The 7,636-nt window shown below is 35.8% G+C and overlaps 1 pseudogene; it reads left to right on the plus strand.

Annotated features, from left to right (window-relative positions):
* The first annotated feature begins 6,676 nt into the window (after nucleotides 1-6,676).
* Nucleotides 6,677-6,792, plus strand: LOC145292478 (U2 spliceosomal RNA; annotated as a pseudogene).
* Nucleotides 6,793-7,636: the final 844 nt, after the last annotated feature.

The raw sequence follows: 7,636 nt of genomic DNA on the forward strand, positions 1-7,636 counted from the left end.
TATTAATGTTTTTATATCTAACTTATTTTAAAAGCACCTCAAAATGGTAAAGTTAAAAACAACAACAAATAATCTTATGTTATTCGCAACTGACCCTATATAATTCGTAATAATTGATCCATAAATATAATATATATCATTCAAAGACTACCGATTTTGAATATATGGTTAATTGGCAGTTTTAGTCATTTAGAACTGCTTTAAAGCTTCGCCGCTCACTCATTTTTCGACCAAATTTCAAACAATTATTATATTTTCATCTTCTAGCTATATTGTGAAATATAATTTCAATTTTCCTTCAATAAAACAAAAGTTATGATGAACTCTCTTGTGTTCAAAATCGTAAAAAATCGTAAGGAGGTAAGCGACGTTTTACAACTAGTTTCCATAGACACCACGTCGCTTAAGCGACAACTGTTGATACCAATTCACCGCTCTCGCGAAAAAGGGAGTAACAAATGAAACAGACAGAATAAAAGAATGAAAGGGAGATAATTGGGGGGATTTTATTGAAAGCAGACGAGTGTCGTACATTGTTATTACATATGTGTATGTTATGTATATGGGGGCAAAAAAATAAGACTGAAATTAAACAAAGAACAAGTTAATTTACTGGAAGCTTGGGAAAATCATGGATTACAATAGAAAAATGCGAGCATGAAAAGTAATATGGTTAAGATTAAACATGGAAAAGTAAAGGATTAGTTATTAAAACTGGAAAATAGAAGGGCAAGATATTCTAGTAAAAAACATAATAAATTTATAACTTAAAATATTGCAGCATTAAATTTTTTTTAAAATTCAATTTAACATTATATAATCAATTCTTAATGCTGCAATAATTTAAGTTATGAATTTACGAGCATTTTTACTGGAATATCTTATCCTTTTCTTTTCCAGTTTTAACAACTAGTTCTTTACTTTTCCATGTTCAAGCTTAACCATATTATTTTTAATGCTCGCATTTTTCTATTGTAATATATATATATATATATATATATATATATATATGTGTGTGTGTGTGTGTGTGTGTGTATACATGTATATACATGTTTAGAGATGTGTGTTTTCCGTAATTTCATAAGCATTTAAGTTTAAAATACATATATATGCTTACAGTTAACGTATGCATATATATATATATATATATATATATATGTATGTATGTATATATATATATTATATATTTATATACTAGCAGGGAGACACGACGTTGCTCGAGATTAAATAATTATCAACGAATGTTTTACACTACCATATTTTCATTGCCATCGAAATCGGTGAAATCGTCTTTTTGCAATTATATATCGATTGATTACTTACTCTAGTTCTGGACCCATCGCGGTTTAGCGGGAGAAAGCTTGTCATGCCCCCATAGCGTGGCGTAGTCCACAATACATTGAACTGTAGATAACCTACTGTTAATTTTATAAAATAATTTCATATATAATGATTTGAATTGAAGTTTAAAATGCAAAAGTTTAGTATCATGTTTCAATTGTCTTTTAAACAGAAACATTCATTTAGAACGCCCCCTGTCATATCAAAGAAGCTACTGATGATTTTATATGCCTGTCCCTTATACTTGTGCGGTGATAAATGGATTAGATTTAAATTAAAAATGAAAAAGTCAAGTTTCATGATTGTATTGTGTTTTAAACAGAAATATTCATTTCGAACACGCCCCTGCTATATAAAAGAATCTACTGTTGATTTTATACGTCGGGCTTTCTGTGTGTGTAGTAATAAAACTTCTCGAATGAACTTGTGATGTTAGGCTGTATGAGGTGTCAACTTTGATAACATCGCTTATCCCGTTTTTCATCGGATTATTTCGATTATCGATGCTCATCACTTACTTTCTGATAAAGAACACTGCCAGGCACATAAAGTACCTTTGTGTTAAATTTCATAAAAATTGACCCAGACGTTTTCGAATTCATATGGAACTCTCTATCTCTCAGTTCCTTTCAAATAATAGTATATATATATATACACATTTACGCACACACATACTTACATAGATTTAGGCACAAACACACATATATGTGTCTGTGCGCGTGTGTGCGTGTGTGTGTGTGTGTGTGTGCGTGTGTGTGTGAATGTATGTAAATGGTTCAAGTGCCTAAAAAAAATTAACGCCTTAGATTTTAAAACGTTCTATATGGAAACGTTAAATCGAGATCAACTTATATATTGGTTTGTACAGATCTAGACTAAGCTACGTCTATTCAATCCTTACGTTTATGCTATTAAAGATTTAATCGTGACAAAACGATTGGCCGACATGCAAACTTTCTCACAGAGAATCGAACACCCAAATCCCTAAAAAGCCAAATAAGATGGAGTACTTTTGCCAAATCTTGGCGACTGCTCCTCCACAGATCACTCTATCATGCCTTGACAGTGTGCAGTATCGACTTCGAAATCCTGTAGGAAGTAATCTCTCTCTACCCTGGGCGACTTTGTCAGAAAAGACGTACATAGTTTTATTAAATCATCAGTTTTCTGGTAGATGCCAATGTGGGAGTTCAAATCTCCTGCCCCTCCTTGAAAAAAAAAAATCGCAGCCAAACATCGTCTAGCATAAACAATGTTCCGTTCTCGCTTCGGGTATCTAAACCGAAACGTAATAATAATAAACAACGTTTTTTCCATCGCCTTCTCATTAGTGGAATAAAATAGTCTGGGGTTGATTCCTAGTTGAGTTTAATACAATCGTTTTTAATTTCAATGTTAACAAATCTTAATCCGTCAGTTTAGAGCTTGCTGTTCATCGATTACTAACAAACCTATTAACCCTGATTCTTGAGTGGTCTTTGGACCTTGCTAATCGGTGACTTTATAGTATAATACTAACCCTAACCGAACATAGCTAACCAGCTAACCATTAGTGACAATCTAAGAATTGGTATTGTTTGTAATCGTCCACGATGACAATCAGAGAATCGGTATTGTTTTTAATAGTCCTGGATTTCTCCTTGCAATTAGAAGAAAGCAATGACGATCAAGAAGAGATAGAGTTGGTGATTACGCAACCTTGCTTTGCAATTACACACACAGCTACCGTTAGAGTTAATGTCCATTATTTCTAACGACTGAATGAAGTCTATGAAGCAAAAAGAATTTGGTAATGTTTTAATGTATTACATTTTTTTGAATGACAATTAAGTACTGTTGCTTTTGCTTAAAACAGCATATTAAAAAAATCGAACGGTCGACTCTATCTTAACAAGCCTCTAATTTTTAAACAAAGTATTTCGAAAAAAAAGCATGATTTTTATTTTACAATATATATATTTGTCATTGTCCAGATTGTTTACTCAGTAGTGATCAGCTTTTTCCTATCGATTTAGACAGTTTTTTTAATCTCTTGTTTCTCTTTCCTTTCTGAAATACTGCAATGTTTAATTTATTGCTAATACTGATTGAGACAAAGTTAAGGTGTGTAGTATAAATCTGTTGCCGGGATTTCATCTATACAAATATCTTCTTTACCAAATCACGTCATCATCGCTTTGTTATACGTGTTACTATATCCATCGTCCGATTGTAAAAATAGTTTATATATTATACAAAAAAATGTCGACGAATAAGATTCGAATTTCGAACTTTGTCCAAAACCATGCAGTTTGCAGAGTGACTGAGTATGCCAATCCTTGACATACACACAGCGATGAAATATTTCACTAATTATAGCATTTGCAATAGATGACGCGGATGAATAATACTTTAAGTATGAACCATATTGCAACAAATTCAATGAGCCAGTTTTATCGTTTTTACTACACCTATAGTAACCTAGTCTGTCAAGTGAGGGCAGCAGTGGTCACACATAGAAGTCGTAATGTATTGAAATGGATAATTGGTGTACGATGTCTTGCTTTTACTTATGTAAAGTGAATTAAGTATTGTTGAATGCAAGCTATCATTTTTTAAATCGTCTTTTGAAAGATGGAGAACAATAAACACTAAACCAGTTTAGGGACATATTCCTGGGCGCGTTGTTTTTGTTATCTATCTATATATCTATCTATACTCCTATAAATTCGTCCTTCTTTTGTGTGTGTTGATATTCATATTAAAAACAAATACAATTTTCTTATATATGGGTTATGGAATTGTATTCACTAGCAAAAGATTTAGCTAATTTGCATATTCTTTTAAACATTCATTTTAATTAATTCCCTATTAGTTTTTACGGTTTTCTTATGGGATGATCATCTTTAGTTAACTATTGCGTGTAATTATATTCATGCAGATATTCTACATGATTTATACTTGCATAATATTTGCGTAAAATATTTACAGGAAACACAAAATTGTTTCGATATATATTTATGTATACGTATATATTTTTGTTTAATCTATATATATATATATATATATATATATATATATATATATAAGTGAAAGTGTCTGTGTGTCTGTGTGTCTGTGTACATTTCCTTACGCAATAACTCTATCAATTTTTAGTCTACATACTCGAAATTTGATATACAGGGTACTGAGATTTGGGTACATCTTTGGGGTCGGTTTTCAGCCAGAAATTTGGCAAGTAAGGGGTCAAAGTTCAACGATTTGACCTTTGAGAACTCTACCAAACTCCTCCGACAATTTTGGGTCTAAACACTTGAAATTTTAGATATAGATTTCTTGGACATGGATCTAACTTAATAACTTGATTTGAGCCCAAAACAATAAATGTTAAGCGGTCTTAATAAAGTTTTAAAAATTGACCGTTTTTCTTTTTTTGCTCAGCATACACCTCCAAACACCTGGGCAACGTCGGGCACCCATGCTAGTATACCTATAAAAGTGAACGTATCTGTGTGTGTGTGTGTCTGTCTGTCTGTGTACGTTTCCCTACACAATAACTTTGTCAATTTGTAGTCTACATATTCGAAATTTGATATACAGAGCACTGAGATTTGGGAAAATCGACGTGATCGGTTTTCGGCCACAAATTTCCCCTACTGCCCGGGGAGTTGGTCCCCATTTCCCCTTCACTCCTCACATAAAAGATCGCCCTTGTGCCTTATTTGCTCGGTGGGGGAGCAAATACATACCCTTTTCTTGACCTTTTGGCCAAGATCAAAGTGTAGTATCTGTTCCGGCAGATGCTGCACTTAAGATAATTTGTACCAGTCAATGGAGGGGAAACTCTCTATACTGGGACAATTATTATTTTTGGTAACCAGAGTGCCCCCTTTTTGCCTACTTTTGGGGGAGCTGGTTTTTACCTCACATTAAAAACGGCCTTGTGCCTAATTTGCTCAGTGGGGGAGCAAATAAATACCATCTGTTCCGGCAGATACTGCAAGCTATGACTAGCTATGACTAGCTATGACTAGCAAAGACCAGATGTGGGGGCAACCCCACATGCCTGACCTTTAACCAGCTTCCATTTCCCACCTCTCGGGAGCTGGTCCCCTTTTTCCCTTCCCCCTCCCTTCATCCCTCACATTAAAAATCGGCCTTGTGCCTAATTTGCTCGGTGGGGGAGCAAATAAATACCATCTGTTCCGGCAGAGACTGGAAGCAAAGACCATATGTAGGTGCAACCCCAAATATAAGACCTTGGTCAATGTAGGGTAAGCCCTTCATACCAGTTGTCACTGTTCGGCTTCCCTACTCTCCTGGGAGCTGGTCCCCATTTCCCCTTCACTCCTCACATTAAAAATCGGCCTTGTGTATAATTTTCTCGGTGGGGGAGTAAATAGATACCAACCCCACATATAAGACCTTGGTCAATGTAGGGGTCACCCTTCATACTAATTGTCACTATCCAGCTCCCCTACTCTTCGGGGAATTGGTCCCCATTTCCCCTTCACTCCTCACATTAAAAATCAGCCTTGTCCCCAATTTGCTCGGTGGGGGAGCAAATAAATATTTTTTTCTTGACCTTTTGGCCAAGATCAAAGTGCAGTATCTGTTCCGGCAGATACTGCAAGCAAAAACCATATGTGGGTGTAAACCCACATATCAGACCTTTGTAAATGTAAGGGCAACCCTTCATACTAATTGTCACTATCCAGTTCCCCTACTCCCCGGGGAGTTGGTCCCCATTTCCCCTTCACTCCTCACATAAAAAAAATCGGCCGTGTGCCTAATTTTCTCGGTGGGAGAGCAAATAAATACCCTTTTCTTGGCCTTTTGGCCAAGATCAAAGTGCACTATCTGTTCCGGCAGATACTACAAGCAAAAACCATATGTAGCTGCAACCCCACATATAAGACCTTGGTCAATGTAGGGGTAACCCTTCAAACCAATTGTCAGTATCCAGCTCCGCTATTCCCCGGGAGATGGTCCCCCTTTCCCCTTCACTCCTCACATTAAAAATCGGCCTTGTACCTAATTTGCTCCATGGGGGAGTAAATAAATACCAACCCCACATAAAAGACCTCGGTCAATGTAGGGGCAACCCTTCATACCAATTGTCACTATCGAGCTCCCCTACTCCCCAGGGATTTGGTGCCCATTTTCCCTTCACTCCTCACATTAAAAATCGGCCTTGTGCCTGATTTGCTCGGTGGGAGAGCAAATAAATACTCTTTTCTTTGCCTTTCGGCCAAGATCAAAGTGTGGTATCTGTTTCGGCAGCTACTGCAAGCAAACACCATATGTGGGGGCGCCCACACATATAAGACCTTGGTCAATGAAGGAGCAAATAAATACCCTTTTCTTGGCCTTTTGGCCAAGATCAATGTGTAGTATCTGTTCTTACTACATCCTTTAGTTATGTTTGTAACTTTGTGATATAAAGTGGGGGATCACTTTTCTGTAATCATTTAATGTAAAATGATCATCCACTTTAAAACCAGTCAGTCTCAAAGCCATTCAAGTCATTCTCCAGATCATTCAAGTTGTTTTGGAAGGATTCCAGTTATTTTTTTAAGCATTCAAGTCATTCTTAAGGTCATTCAATTCATCCTTAAGTTCATTAAAGTCATTCTAAGTCATTTACTTTTTTATTTATTTAAGTCATTTCCTCCCATTTTTCGGTCATTTTAGTTTATCTTTAAGAATTTCATGTCAATCCTACATTCACGCATTCATTCATTACACGAGAGCACGCGACAAATGGCTATCGGCCTTGTTGTTAACAAATTAGGAAAAGTAAATTGATTATTATACAGGGTGTCCCACAAAAAGCTGACGGATTTTAAATTTGATTAATTTCCCTAATATTTAAGTTATGTGTACCAATTTTCAATTACAATAGATAGACGAACCTCCTCGTGCTTTTTTGAGGTATAGTAAGATATCATACTCTACTTATTCTAATTTTATTTCCACAAGGGTATGTTCTTTAAGAGGTCTAATTTTAGTCATGAAAAATGATGTTACTCAAATGTCCACCATTTTCATTTTCACACTCTTGTGCTCTCTGCAGGGCATTAGCCAGCACATCCCTTAATGTTTCAGGGCTTATGGCCCTAATTTTCTCCTCTATGTTGTTTTTAAGGGCATTTATTGTGGCTGGTTTGTTTGCGTATACCCGCTCTTTGAGGTAACCCCAAAGAAGAAATCTGCACACGTGAGATCTGGCGAGCGAGGTGGCCAATTTATTTCACAGCCACGAGAAATTATTCGGTTACCGAATATGTCCTGGAGCAGATTTAATGTTTCTCGT

This window comes from Euprymna scolopes, chromosome 13 (genome assembly GCF_053919585.1).
Source record: "Euprymna scolopes isolate OS-2025 chromosome 13, ASM5391958v1, whole genome shotgun sequence".
Taxonomy (NCBI): domain Eukaryota; kingdom Metazoa; phylum Mollusca; class Cephalopoda; order Sepiida; family Sepiolidae; genus Euprymna; species Euprymna scolopes.